General features: G+C 41.9%; 2 long non-coding RNA genes across 2 annotated transcripts; both read left to right on the top strand.

Annotated features, from left to right (window-relative positions):
- Window positions 1–2,169: 2,169 nt before the first annotated feature.
- LOC119415207 lies at window positions 2,170–3,538 on the top strand. Its single transcript, XR_005187040.1, has 3 exons — window positions 2,170–2,235; window positions 3,376–3,445; window positions 3,514–3,538. It is a non-coding gene; the product is annotated as an uncharacterized LOC119415207 (long non-coding RNA).
- Window positions 3,539–12,483: 8,945 nt separating this feature from the next.
- LOC119415213 lies at window positions 12,484–15,488 on the top strand. The gene is made up of 3 exons (XR_005187041.1): window positions 12,484–12,576; window positions 15,082–15,254; window positions 15,458–15,488. It is a non-coding gene; the product is annotated as an uncharacterized LOC119415213 (long non-coding RNA).
- Window positions 15,489–15,781: the final 293 nt, after the last annotated feature.

Consider the following 15,781-nt stretch of genomic DNA (forward strand, 5'->3'; position numbering starts at 1 on the left):
GACTGTCAGCAGCACCCGATCAGCTGATCGTAGGGATCGGGGTGGGCAGTAAGGCTGAAGCAGCTCAGACAGATATGGTGGGGCAAGGTTGTTCAAGCATTTAAAGACAAACAGCAAAAGCTTAAAATGAATTCTGTAGTGCACAGGGAGACAATGAAGAGACGCCAGGATGGGAGTAACATGCTCGCGCCTACGGGCCTGAGTTAACAGGCGAGCAGCAAAGTTCTGCACAAGCTGCAGACGGACAAGATAGGTTTGGCTAATGCCTGCATACAGTGCATTACAGTAGTCAAGACGAGCTGTGATAAAAGCATGGATTAATGTCTCAAAGTCATTCATTCATTCAACCTTTATTTAGACAGGTAAATCCCATTGAGCCTCGAGGACTCATTTACAAGAGAAACCTGAAGTCATGTCAGGTCTTGCTAAGATTGGTTTCACTTTTGCTATTTGGCAAAGTTGATAAAAACTTTTCTGAACAACACTGCTGATCTGTTTTTCAAATTTAAACTCAGACTCAAACCTCACCCCCAGATTGGTGACAAAGTCCCTGAGATAAAATGATAGTGAGCCGAGATCTACGCTGGGAGAGGGACAGCAACTCTGTCCAAACATGAGAACTTCAATCTTGTTCTCATTTAGACTAAGGACGTTAAGAGAAAACCATGCTTTAATATCATTAAGGCAGAGTGTAAGTTGCTAGAATGTGTTATTTTGTGCCAAGGGACTATAGATCTGGCAATCATCAGCATAGAAGTTAAATGAAATGCGATGTTTCCTAAAAACAGAGCCGAGAGGGAGGAGGTAAAGAGCAAATAAAAGAGTGCCAAGGATTGAGCCCTGGGTGACACCATGTGGAAGAGGAGCTGTGGAAGACATAAAATTGTAAATTTTTAAGCAGAAACTCCTATTAGTGAATACGACCAAAACCAATTGGGGGCGACACCCCTGAAGCCCACACAGTGCTCAAGACGAGAGATTACAATCCTGTGATCAACAGTGTCGAATGCAGCAGACAAATCTAATAGCACTAAAACAACAAACTGTCCGGAGTCTGTTGACAAGAATATATCATTTGAAACCCTCAAAAGTGCACTCTCTGTACTGTGGCTGGCTTTGAATCCAGACTGAAATGGCTCAGTGATACCATTGTCCTCTAAAAAATGGTAACAACTGGTTGTAGATAAGCTTCTCTAATATTTTAGAAATAAATGGAAGATTAGAGATAGGCCTGAAATTGGAGCAGAGAGAGGAGTCGAGGCCTGTTTTTTAAGTTTCAAAATCTGCTCCAACAGGTTCGCTGACTCAAACAGAACTGTCTCGTTCACGCTGCTTTCATTTCCCAACACAAAGCTGCTCCTAAAGTCTGAGAGCTCTGCTTTGAGGTTTGAACTCACATAAATACAAACTCTAATGCAGTAGTCATGGACTCACCCTGCAGAAACTACAACTCTAAACTTGTCTTGAATGACATCACTTTGGAGAAACAGAGTTTAAGTCGGTGTTTTGTTACAGTCTGTCTGAATGTGGACAAATACGTAGTTATCATCTTGTTTCTGCTCAACCAGCTACTTGCTCCTGGAACACGGTTAGGTTGGGCGAGACGTCCCAGATCCTCCATGACCCTCTGAGGTCAAAGGAGCAGACTTTAACTTTAACAGGACTGGTGAGCTAATGGCTAGTCATAAGGCGCAGCTGACTCCGAGCTTCATAATTCTGCAGCAGCATTTTATAAACCTTCACACCTGATGTGGTGATTTACGTGGGAGTTCTGGGAGCACCAACAGCGTCAGCACAGCAGCAGCAGCAGCAGCAGCAGCAGCAGCAGCAAGCTTTAGCACTTCCTGTAGGTAGTTCAAAATCTGTCAGCAGGGTGAGTACACCAGGTGAAAGGGTGAGTAATAGTCACCCTTTCATCTTTGGCAGTGGGTGATATTAAAAGGCGGAGTAAGATTGAGAAGTAGTTTCTGTTGTTCTGTGGTGGGTTTCGTCCTCTGAAGTCTTAGATGTGATGGAACTGTCCGGCCGGGCTCTGAATATGTTCACTGTCTCAGAGTTCGGGTTTGAATTTAAGACGTGGGTTCAAACTTTTAACTAGTTTCAAAAGTCTAAAGAGATTGTCCTGCTCTTCACAGGTGAAAGGAAGCTTTGTGTCAGAGCGTTAACTGTGGTGGCCGTCGCCGTCCCCATCCTTCTCTTCCTCTGCGTCACGCTGTCCTGCTACTGCTTCAACAGGTGCGTCCATAAATCTGTGTCCACATCAGTCTATCCACGTCGGTCTGTCCACGTCAGTCTGTCCACATTGGTCTGTCCACATCGGTCTGTCCACATCGGTCTGTCCACATCGGTCTGTCCACATTGGTCTGTCCGCATCGGTCTGTCCACATCAGTCTGTCCACATGGGTCTGTCCACATTGGTCTGTCCATGTCCGTCTATCCACGTCGGTCTGTCCACATTGGTCTGTCCATGTCCATCTGTCCCCTTCAGTCTGTCCACATCTGTCTATCCACATTGGTCTGTCCATGTCCATCTGTCCACATCAGTCTGTCCACATTGGTCTGTCCATGTCCGTCTATCCACATTGGTCTGTCCATGTCCATCTGTCCACATCAGTCTGTCCATATCGGTCTGTCCCCTTCAGTCTGCCCACATTGGTCTGTCCACGTCTGTCTATCCACATCGGTCTGTCCATGTCCATCTGTCCACATCAGTCTGTCCATATTGGTCTGTCCATGTCTGTCTTATCCACATCGGTCTGTCCATGTCCATCTGTCCACATCAGTCTGTCCACATCGGCCTGTCCACATCTGTCTGTCCCCATCAGTCTATCCACATTGGTCTGTCCACGTCTGTCTTATCCACATCGGTCTGTCCATGTCCATCTGTCCCCATCAGTCTATCCACATCGGCCTGTCCACATCTGTCTGTCCACATCAGTCTATCCACATTGGTCTGTCCACGTCTGTCTATCCACATCGGTCTATCCATGTCCATCTGTCCACACCAGTCTGTCCATATCGGTCTGTCCCCTTGAGTCTATCCACATCGGTCTGTCCACATTGGTCTGTCCACGTCCATCTGTCCTCATCATTCGGTCCACGTCAGTCTGTCATCTGTCTGTACCAAAAGTTTTCAAGGGCCACAAGCTCTAACAGAAAGGTTGTCAAAAATAAAACAAGGAAAAGCAGAAAATTGGCACAATAACTAAAGATATAGAACTAAACCATAAAGAATAAACACAAAAACACAGATTATGAGAAGTGGTGGTTTATTTTTCATGCTGAGTCATCATAATCGCTGCGTGCATCATCATTGTGCTGCTGTTAATTGAAAAAGAAATGACTGTGATGTGATTTTTCTCTGCCACTCTGCAGGAACAGAGACATCTTCTGTCAGAACTGGCAGGACCCGTCAGGATTTAAGAACGTGTTGAACGGACTCATGGTAAGGAATGAAAACCACCGTCTCCTCGCCTCCCTGTCCTCCTCTTTAACGTGTGTTTTGTTTTTCAGAACTCGAAGGACATTGTGTACACGCCACAGATGGAACAGACTCAGGCCTCAGTTACACTCCTGCCTAAAACCATCGAGCCCTAGCAGCGATCAGAACCTGAGGTTCTGCATGGCAGCTGGACCTGGACTCTGGGGAGCCTTACAGAAACCACTAGAGCTGAAAAAACTCGACTCACGAACCTGCTGTGGACCTGTATCAGCACCACCAACTGGATGTTATGTTACCTCCACCACTAAACGTTAGCAAGAAAACATGGTGTTTACCTACTGCTGACACATTACTGTGCAAAAGTCTAAAGCCAGAGCCTCATGTGGTCAATGTGCAGGTCTGTCAGTACCTGGTTCCAGTTCAGTTTTTGCTTTACTGCTGTTTGGATTATTGTGATGAAAATGAACAGCTGAGGTCCAGATGATGTTGCTCAGTGGATCAGAGTCTAACAGGCCAAACCGAGCCTAAACCAGACCACGAGGGTGGCTCCAGACCCCTGTCGGCTCGTATGAGCAGATTTACTCCGATGAAGGGATGGGATTAAGAAACAACTGTAGAATCTACCAGAATAGCAGCTGTTCAGCTGTGAACTGGTAACGAGGATGAGGAAGTTGATGACCTCCAGCTGATCGCTGAGGAGAAGAAATGAAGGTGTTCTTTAATGAGAAGGTGGAAACATGAACGTTCATATCAAAACGAGCCTCTGTAAATACGTTCACACTCAGATAACCAGAGAGGATCGTCTGACTGTACGAGGAGCCAGTACCTGCTGATCGCCACGGAGAAAACAGCCCGAGTCTTCAGCTGGTGGCATTAATGCTTCAATGCTGCTCTTTTATCGTGTATGTTACTGTAAAACAAACAACCAGGGTTAATTTCCTCAGGTGGGACACTTTCTGTCTGTCTGCTTATTGACCAACCAGCAGGAAGTTTTCGGGCTGGCTCTGACCTCTGCAGTCTTTCATACTTTAATAAAAATGACGGTTTTATTCAAAAATGTAAGCTGCTGTGTTATGACGCCTTTTCAAACTATATGTGTGGATGTTTTGAAAGGAAAACAGACAAGAACTGTAAAATACTGAAAATCATTAGTTGTGTTCACCTCGCCGACTCCTTATCGTTCAGTTCATCCGTATCCACAACGCCTCATCACCCTCACTTGCACTTTTTTGTTCCTTTTAAAAAAAATCATCTATTTTTTTTACTTCTGCTTTATTAGATTTGGTAACTTGCTTTTGGTCTGGCAGTAGTTTTGACAGCTTAAAGAAAGTGAATGTGTTTTACTTCACACCTGAGCAGAGCGTGTGTCGTCTGTAGCTCCTCTCAGTGAAGAACACAACCGTCAGCAACATTTAGCCATCGTTTGCTTCATGGTGTACAAAAAGAGCAAACTGTGGAAATAAAATGAGATCTGCCACATTGGTTGTGTTCATCTGTACAGCCAGATTCCTTCTGACCTGTTTATTTTTTTCCCCCAACTGTTATTTTGATTTTTTTCCCATTTTAATACAACAAATACAAAAAAAAAAATAAACGGATAAGCAAACAAGTGAATAAGCAGCCTCCACTCGCAACAAAAAGTATAAAAAAAATTTAGAAACAGCCCACCCTTGCCAACAAAGTATAAAAATTCAAATTCAAAAACACTTTATTAATCCCAGAGGGAAATTATTTGTTGTTGTAACTCGTTATCCTCATTTCATTAAGAGATGTTATAGATGCTGATGGCTGTAGACAGGAAGGATCTCTTGTAAAGGTCCATCCCACAGTGGATCCTAAGAAACTAGCTGCAGATGCCGTCCGATCCGGCTGGCCTCTCGGTTCCACCGGGCAGTAGAACCGTCCAAATGCTGGGCAGAACTCCTCCCAGAGCGATGGCCACTCCTCCCAGCAGTCTGCCGAGCTCCTCGTCTCTGCGGACAGCCAACTGTAGGTGCCGAGGGACGATCCTGTCCTTCCGCTGTCATGAGCCGTGTTTCCTGCTAGTTCCAGGATCTCAGTGGTCAGGCATTCGAGCACAGCTGGCAGGTAGATGAGAATGTGTCCACAGAACATCCTTTTCAACTCATTTGAGATTCGGGGCTGTAGTTGAGATATTATTTGAGCTTTTGAGATGTTAATCAGCTGCTGTTGTTGTAGAAAACTGTATTGTTGCCATGGTTACGCATCATAACAAATGTCCAAAACTAAAAAAGTTTAACTAAAAATCCTTCCAGCTGCACAGCATCTGATACCAGAGGAAACAATCATCCAAAAAAATGTGATTTACATCTAGAAAAAGAGGAATTAAAGTTTCCAAAAGCAAAATCTCAGAATGAAAGTAACAGAGCTGCTCCAACATGCAACCACCTTGAGCGGCGCAATTCTAGAACAAAAAAGAAAAGTAAATAATAAAGTAAAAAAAGGGGAAGAAACAAGTAAATAATAACAATGTCAACTAATTTGGAACAGAGGAAAAGTTGGTTTGTTTAATCAACAGTTGCAATGGTTGCCAAACGTGTAAATTGCTCAAAAGAGCCATGCAGCAACATCCTGATTTTCTCAAGTTTAAGGAAGTAAAAAATATCCCTGAGCCAGTGCAAAAAAGAGGGGGGATGAAATACTTTTCATTTGAGCAATATCACTCTCCGAGCAATAACGGTCATAAAAGCTAGAGAATTACCCTGAGACGGGGTTAAGGGGGGCCCTCAAGAAAATACCCCAAACAAGGCGCTTAGGGGATTCGGGTCAATTTTTCTTCCAATCACCTCAGATATGGCAGCAAATACAGTATCTCCATCCAAAAGGTATCAAGCTGAGGGCACTGCCAAAACATATGTATAAGATTAGCAGGGCACTGTCGACATCTGTCACAAGCCGGAGAGACCGTGGTATAAATCTTAGATAAACGGGCTTTAGTGTAATACACACGGTGCACCAGCTTGCACTGGATAAGACAGTGCCTCGCGCAAATAGAGGATTTATGTACTCGTATCTGAATACGTGACCAGAGCTCATCAGAAATATTTTCCCCGATATCTTGTTTCCAAAGGCTCCTAATCGAATTTAAAGAGTTAGGACGGAACGAGGCAATTAATTTATAAAGCGTAGAAATAGAGCCCTTTAGCCCAGTGGTGGACAAAAACAAGGAATCCATGTCAGAGTCCTCGGGCAAATGGGGAAAAGTGGGGAAGTTACTACAAGCAAAACTGCAAATTTGTAGGTATCTAAAATAAAGTGGTGCGATGGAAGAGTAAATCTGTCTGATAGTTGTGCAAAGGAGGCAAAAACATCAACAAATAAGTCCTTGAAGGTCCGTGTGCCAAGATCAGACCAAGTTGTGAAGGTTTTATCCACAACAGAGGGAGCAAAGATATGATTTGCTGCAATAGGTGCATGAGGAGACAAAAGTTGGAGGCCAAAATGACGCCAGAATTGGGCCCAGATAGTAAGGGAAATTTTTACTATTTTAATTTTTGTATATGCAGCGGTGGAGGATTGGATTGGTGAATACACCAGAGCCATGAGAGAAACAGGTTTCACAGAATTTGTCTCCATACATAACCAGTCAGGTAGGGGGGAGGTCCCACAGTCGCGCCAGTATTTAAAAAATCTAATACTGGAGGCCCAGTAGTACCTAAAATTGAGTAAGGCCATTCCTCCAAGTGATTTAGGCCCCTGCGAGTATTGCCTAGCCAACCTCGAAGTCTTCCCCTCCCAAAGAAAGTTAGAAATAAGAGTGTCTACCTGTTTGAAGAAGGAGTTACTAAGGAAAATTGAGATGCACTGTAATAAATATAAAAACCGTGGAAGGACATTCATTTTAACACAGTTGATACGGGCTACCAAAGATAGCTTAAGCAGGGACCAGCGTTCAAAGTCTTCTTTAATTTTTAATGACAAGGAAGAAAAGTTGGCTTTAAAAAGGTTCTTCAATGTTCCAACATTTTTCAGTCAGGTCATCTGGACAGTTTCTTTTTTTTGTGCTCAAACGTTTCGCCTTCGGTCCGGAAGGCTTCATCAGACAAGGAAACACACAACAAAACTGATTCTTCCTCCAACAGCTTACTCCAAAGTAGAACAAACCAGTTCTGCTTGTGATAAGATGGTCTCTTTTGTACGCCCCCTCCTCCATTGCCGGCCCTCTTCCTTGTTGACGTCTTGTCAAACTGGTTGAAAACAACAAATTTGTTGGATGTTGGATTGTATACCTGGATTATTGAGCATGGACTTTGTTGTTTTATGTATATGTATATATAGACATATTGATACAACAACAGTAGTCTTTGAATCTCTCTCTCTCTATATATATATATACACATGTATATATATATATATATACATATATATATATATATATATATATATATATATATATATATATATATATATATATATATATATATATATATATACATACATTGCATAAATATGTCCAAAGGCACTAATGTACCCCCATACCATCAGAGAGGCAGGCATTTGAACAGTGTGCTGATAACAGGTGATAACTCTCTTCTTTAGTCCAGAGGATGTAACATAGTTTCCAAAAATAATTCCTGATTCGGACCAGTCTGACCTCAGAACTGTTCTCCAGTTCTCTCAGTCCATCTGAAATGGTTCTGGTCCAGAGCAGATGGCAGAGGTTCTGGATGGTGTTCACATTCTTCTTCTTTGTCTGATAGAGCTTTAAGCAGTGTCTGTGGACGAACTGTTAACAGACAGTGATCTGTGTAGTGTTCCTGAGCCCAGAACAGAACCAGACTTGGTTTTAATGCAGTGGCCCCTGAGGGCCCGAACATCACGACCATCCATTCTTGACTTTCAGCCTCTTCTTCTGAGCTCAGAGATAAATCGTCCCACTTTTCTGCTGTTCCTCTATTTTTAGACAGTTTCTTTCAGACTATCAAACCTCTGCCCATCTCTACTTCTAAGAGACCTGTTTATTATTAGTACAATTTACTTTTACATGCTTCTGTTTGCCCTGAAACAACTTTCTGAGATCATTTCCATCAAATTTAAAATTATATATATATTTTTTTTTTTACAAAAATTAAATTTGTTTTAGTTTCATCATTTCATACGTTATATGGGTTTATGGTTCACGCTTCATTTGCATTCTATTTTTATTCACATTTTACACAGTCTTAACTTTTTTTAAACAGAATCAATGTTGCAGAATTCAGGGTTGCTATCAAGTGGGGGCCAGGAGGAGGCCCCCACCCCAGAGTTGTATCTTCAGTCCCAAAGTTTTTGCTTGGTGTGCATCTTTAATTTTATCGAGTTATTTGGGATTAATAGAACCAATAAACATAAAAAACAACAACTTTTTTTTTAATTAAATTGGAGTTAAAAATAAAACTTGAAATTGTTCCCCTGGAGCAGTCTGAGGAGCTGGTCTCGAGAAGTTTTATACTTTTTTTTTTTGACAAATACAAATGTAAAAGTGGACTGAACCGAGACATTTACTGTCAAAGGACAAACGTTTAGAAATCTTTGCTCAGTCCTGTTCCCTGCGCGAGAGGAAAAAAAGCCGCATCTCGCCGCCCTCTTCCAGCCTCCACCTTTCCTCACTCCTCCACCTTTCCTCACTCCTTCCTCAACAAGCTGGAAGCGAAAGTAAACTGTCGGATCTTAAAGAAGCAGCTGGACTCAGGACGGGCTTTATTTCTTTCTCCTCCCGGAGCCTGCGGGGAGGAAGAGGAGGAACCAGTTCTGAGAGGAGGAAGAGGGGAAGCTGAGTGCTGTCGGGAATAAACGGAGCGGTCCAAATGTTGGAGCTGGTTCTTCTGAGCGGTCTGTTCCTGGCGGTTCGCTCCGCAGCAGGTGAGGAGACATTGAAACTCGTCAAATCTCCTTTTGATGTCTTTCTGTCCGACAACTTTCTTTTCCATGGCCTTTTGGTTTCCCAGCAGTGACGTCACGTACAGTCTCACATCCTGTGTCGGTAGCTTGTGAAGGCGCGCACGTGAGTTGGACGCAGTGTTGCCAGGTGTACGTATTTGTACGACAATTTTGCCCTCTGTACGATGTACGATCAATAATCCCCCCAAAAAAGACAAATATATGATCATTTGACCATTCCGTGAATGTGTGGTTGTAATCTGTTGTCATTAGCCTGTCGCAACTGTCTGTCGGAGTTTTTTTGTGAACCCTGAAGACATCTGTGTCTGCAAACAGATGCTTTTCTAAATGTTATCTACGAGCGACGTATTTGCGTTTGCCTCAGAACAATGGCCATGATTGGATGAATAGTCCACTGCGCCCGCCCCATGACCCAAGTCAATTAAGTTTTATTTATAGAGCACATTTCAAACAGAAACTGTTACCAAAGTGCTTAACAAAAATATCACAACATCAAATAAAAAGTAGCAAGATATATTTACAGCACATGGAGTAAAAATATAAAACCAAAAACATAATTAGAAACAATGAAATACTAAATAAGATCACGTTGCGTCAAAAGTCAAGGAAATAATAACAAAAAGCATAAACTCAGTCAGAAACAATGAAATACTAAATCAGATCTGATGACCTTGTGTTAAATAGGAATAATAACAAAAGCATAAACAGAATCAGCATCAATGAAAAACTAAATCTAAATCCGATCACCCTGTGTTAAATGTCAGTGAGTACAGATGTGTTTTTAGGAGAGATTTAAAAATAGAGACTGAGGTGGCCTGTCGAATGTTGATGGGCAGATTGTTCCAGAGTTTAGGGCCCACGACTGAAAATGCTCGATCTCCTCTGAGCTTCAGCCTGGTTTTAGGTACGGCCAAAAGCAGCTGGTCTGATGATCTCACAGCCCGAGAAGGAGCATAAGGATGAAGGAGGTCAGAGAGGTATGAGGGTGCAAGGCCATTAACACACTTGAATGTCAGCAGGAGAATTTTAAAATTGATTCTGACACTCACAGGAAGCCAGTGAAGGGAGGACAGAACCGGAGTAATGTGCTCAAACCTGTGAGTTCCTGTTAGTAGCCAAGCTGCAGCATTTTGTACGAGCTGGAGATGTGAAAGTGAAGCCTGACTAACCCCAACTTAAAGCGAGTTACAGTAGTCCAGCCGGGTTGTAATAAATGCATGGACTAGTTTTTCAAGGTCGGATCTGGACAGAACAGACTTAAGCTTTGCTATTTGCCTATGATATGATATATACTTATGAGTGAGGAAAATAAAAAAGAAAAGAAGAAGAAGCAGAGCCGGTCTGGAAGCGGACCCATCACTACTATAGTGCATCAATAGATTTGTTATTTTGGTTTTGACGGGTGTACGATCATTTCCCTCAAAATACGATAATTTTATGTCTCTAGTACGATAATCCTACATTTCTCACCAGGCAACACTGGCTGGACTGTTGGTCTTCACAGGACAGAGCCAGCAGGAGGCTGTCAAACAGGAAGTGTCTCAAACCTGTCTTTTGTCTTTTTCTGTGTCCACTTGAAGGCACAGTCCCTCCTCCACAAAACCTGTCCATGGTGTGGGTGAATAACTTCGAGCCCAAGTTCTTCTGGGAACCCCCTCAGCCCTCCATGACAAACTGTGGATACGAAGGAACCACGAGAATACAGGAGTACGAAGATTCCGTTGTAAGCAAATGTGAACATAAACAAAGTGCCGGCTTTCACCAGCCTTTTACTACTTTAACAAACTAGCCTTATGCTACTTTTAGCTTTTAGCTACCATTTTGCTACTTTTAATTAGCCTTTTTACTACTTTAACATTTAAACTAGCCTTATGCTACTTTTAGCTACCATTTTGCTACTTTTAATGAGCCTTTTACTTTTTTAACCTTTACGCTAGCCTTATGCTACTTTTAGTTAGCTTTTTACTACTTTAACCTTTATGCTAGCCTTATGCTACTTTTAGCTTTTAGTTACCATTTAACTACTTTTATTTAGCCTTTTACTACTTTAACCTTTAATCTAGCCTTATACTACTTTAAAATTTTAACTACCATTTTGTTGTTTAGCTTTTACTAACCCTGCCTATTGTGTCTTTTAGCTACTATTTAGCTACTTTTAGTTAGCCTTTTACTAATTAAACCTTAAAGCTAGTCTTATGCAACTTTTAGCTTTTAGCTACCATTTTGCTACTTTTAGATAGCTTTTTACTACTTTAACCTTTAAGCTACCTTAGGGTACTTTTAGCTACAATTTAACTACTTTTAGCTTTTACTAACCCTATTGCGGCTTTTAGCCACCATTTAGCTTCTTTTAGTTTGCCTTTTATTACTTTAGCTTTTAAGCTAGCCTCATGCTACTTTTAGCTACCATTTTACTACTTTTAGCTATCATTTTGCTACTTTTAGCTTTTACTAGTCCTATTGCAACTTTTAGCCACCATTTAGCTACTTTTAGTTTGCCTTTTACTACTTTAGCCTTTAAGCTAACCTCATGCTACTTTTAGCTACCATTTTACTACTTTTAGCTTTTTAGCTACCATTCAGCTACTTTTAGCTTCTACCTAGCCTTTTGGTACCTGCTCTGTTTGCCACCTTTCTGTTTTATAAAAGGAGTTTTAATTGTGATGGTGGTCTCCATGGCAACCAGCCCAACATGTCCTGTCTGATAAGGCCAACCCCTCAGAGTAACTCTCCTAATGTAAACAAGTCCATATCTGACCGTTAAGGATTTTTATTTTATTTTTCTCTTGTGAATGGAAATTAAAACAAGGCTTTTTTTGTAGGCTCTTTATTTTGGTGAAGGTGAAACATTTTTCTTTAATGTCTGGTTTTCCTCATTTTGTTTTTTCCCCTCATTTGTAGAAGTTAAACTACAGTAAAACATATTACAGTGAATTCCTGATCATGAAGGGAGGATTTCTGCATTTCTCTATAAAAACAGTCTGCGATAAAAATGAGAGTGTACCGGCAGTCTTCGAGGTCCATTACCCAGGTAGGTCGTTATCATTCACCATTCTCTTCTGATCTTTAAGTGTGAATGCTTTAACTGCAGAGAAGAAGAACGTGTCGTTTAAATAAAATGTGTGTTCATCAGAGCTGGTGACAAGTTGGACCTGCCACAGTACTGCAAGCAAACAGGCGTACTGTTCCTGGTCCCCGGCCCGGAACATTACAGATCTTCAGTTCTTCTACAGGTCTGTTCACATTTCTACATTCTGACTCATCCCACAAGTGTTTTATCAAAGAAGGTAGCTCACAATAGCCTCTGTGTTTTCACCAGTAGGTAACACCCTGGTCCGCCCTGACTGCTAAGCCGGTCTGACTTTTAATAAACCGAAGTTCAGTAGAAGTTTAGCTCGTGGCTCTGTGTTTATTTTGACGAGTCACTCTGGGTTTTAGCTACTGATTTTGAGACCTGAGTCATGTTTTGAATGGTTACTGAGCCTGAAGAAGCAGTGATGGTTTATCCACCTTATTCCTGGGGGGCTCTACTGTATAAACGATTATGGGTACAACTTCCTGTCAGACACAGGAAGTAGCAGTAAGCATTGGTTAAGCATGGTAGCGGAGCATGGACTACAGTTTATTTGAAAGTAATTTGCATTCAGTTTAGCAGATAAATTTTTTTTTTGTTTTGTTCACGTTTATTTAACAACGGTAAAGTTTACTAAAATAGCCTGACGCATTCAAGACAGGTTACAGACATAGATACATAATGCTTGGAACATGTCACAGAATGAGCATCAGATAGTCTTCTGCAGACTTTTATACAGCAGCAGGATCCTGTGGGCGTTCCCTCATAACCAGCCGCAGTCAGACGCACAGACGTGATCCATCGCTGTCAGAGAGTCAGCCTCCAGATGGAGATAAGTCTGTTTTGGGCATGTTCTCATGGTGATAACACCAAGGAGGCACTCTGAGACAGCTTCCAGGTTGAGATAAGAGAGGGTTTCAGGCTCAAAGCAGGAGGGAAAGATGTTTTCAGCCTTCTCAGTTGTCATATAGAAACACAATAGAACTGTTCCTACCAAAAATTATCTTAACAGAAACAAAGTTCTTTGGTCCAATAATGTTCTGTCAGGTCATCTGGACAGTTTATTTTCTGTGGAAAGATGTTTCGCCCTCTATCTGGAGGGCTTCATCAGTCTGAGGAGTCCCAAGTAAACTGTTCCCCACTAAGCAGTACATTCCTTTAGTGAACCAACCAGTTTGCTGGTGATAAGATGGTTTCTGGGGGCTGTCCTGTCCCCCGTCGACTCCTCCCAGACAGGCAGCCAAAGTGGTTCAAGACATCAGAGTTCATGCTCAATCATCCAGGTGCAAAATCCATTAATGGTCAGTCAGGTCATCTGGACAGTTTCTTTTTTCGTGAAAAGACGTTTCACCCCAAAATTCTCTGGTCTAAGACAAAGATTGAACTCTTTGGTGTGAACGCCAGGCATCATGTTTGGAGGAAACCAGCTCATCACCAGAACCATCCCTACAGTGAAGCATGGTGGTGGCAGCATCATGATTAGGGGATGATTTTCAGCAGCAGGAACTGGCAGACTAGACAGGATAGAGGGAAAGATGAATGCAGTGATATACAGAGACACCTGGATGAAAACCTGCTCCTTTGAGCTCTTGACCTCAGACTGGGGAGACGGTTCAGTTTTTCAGCAGGACAACGACCCAAAGCACATGACCAAGATCTCATAGGAGGGACTTTAGGACCACTCTGAAGGACCTGGAGGGGCCAAGATCTCAAAGGAGGGGCTTCAGGACCACTCTGAAGGACCTGAATTAGATTGAACATCTCTGGAGATATCTGAAAAGGGCTGCACAGACGACTCACATCCAACCTGATGGAGCTTGAAAAGTACTGCACAGAAGAATGGGACAAACTGTCCAAAGAGAGGTGTGCTCAGCTTGAAGCATCATCTTCTAAAAGACTGGAAGCTGTAACTGCTGCCAAACATGGATCAACTAAGTGTTAAACAAAGACTGTAAATACTTACATAAATGTGATTTCTTAGTTTTCTTTTATAATAAATTTACAAAAATCTCAAAAAATTCTTGTATCACATTGTCATCATGGGGTATTGTGTGGAAAGAGATTAATTTAATCCAGTTAGGACTAAAGCTGTAACATGATAAAATGTGGAAACAGTGAAGTGCTGTGAATACTTTCTGGATACAATGTATCATGAACTACGAGGCTGGTTTGAATAAAACCTGCAAGCATTGAGCTGAATCTTCATGAGGTGGTAGCTGAGAGTTATACCCAACAAGTGACCAAAACAGCTACAACTCTGTCAGTTTACAACATTAGGTGATTGCTGTTTTTCTTGCGGCTGCCCCCTTCTGCAGGGATCAACAGTGAGCAAGCATGCTTGGCTGGGCTTGGTAATTGTTTTACATTTTCTGACTCAACCTGGGTTTGAACCAGCAGCCTCAGGATTACAGAGCAGTGGTACTGACCACCGAGCTAACGTGGCCCTTGCAACATGAGATGGTCTTTAACTAAAACTCTGGCGTGGAACGGACCAGATGATTTGCATCTCTTCAGGGCGCTGCTGGAGCTTTCATGGTTAATGACTCTAACTCAGCCTGGACCCAATGGTCTTTATGGAAATCTCTAACTGATTTTATTTAAGTCCTCTTTTAGGATTGTAAACATTTTGTGAAATGTGACAGTATTTTTTTTTTATGCTTCAAAGATTATCTGATGAGCCTTCAACTGAAACTCAGTGTTCGTTGTACAAGTCGCTTGGTGATGGGAAGACTGGTTGTGATCTGCAGGCGACTGACGTCACCATCTTTGTTGGATTTATTGCAACAGTCAACAACACGCTGGTTAGGAACACCTTCAAGAAAGATCTTTTATGGGACGGTAAGATGCCAACTGATTGGTTTAGTTTCTTAAAGGGAAAATCCTACTGATCTACGGGGCACTTCCTCCTTCACTTTCTTATTGAGGAAGTTCTTCTTGCTGTGCTTTCTGGGAAACGTTGTGGGTATTAGTTGCGTCAGGACTTGTGTGTGTATCAGAGTTCTTTCAGCAGATTACAGTGAGTGTAATGTCTTTCTGTGCAGTGAGACCTCCTGCCCTCACATGGAACATCACAAAAACTACTAACACGTTTAATATCAGCTGGGTTCCTCCAGACATGCTTGATCTATCAGCGTGGACGTTTCAAATAAATTACACTGAATGTGTTGAGAGTAAGGTAAGAGACAACAACACTGTGTGTGTACATTCTGACAGGTTTACTCACATTCAACAGGTGCGTTTTATTATGGAAAGCCATTTCATTCAAAATTAAATAAATAAATAGTGTTATTTAAAAAATATTAATAAATATTCCATTAAACAAATGTTCCCATAAAATAAAACATTTAAATAGAAATGTTTAGTTT

The sequence above is a fragment of the Nematolebias whitei genome, chromosome 1, assembly GCF_014905685.2.
Source record: "Nematolebias whitei isolate Nwh7 chromosome 1, NemWhi1, whole genome shotgun sequence".
In the NCBI taxonomy this organism is placed as follows: domain Eukaryota; kingdom Metazoa; phylum Chordata; class Actinopteri; order Cyprinodontiformes; family Rivulidae; genus Nematolebias; species Nematolebias whitei.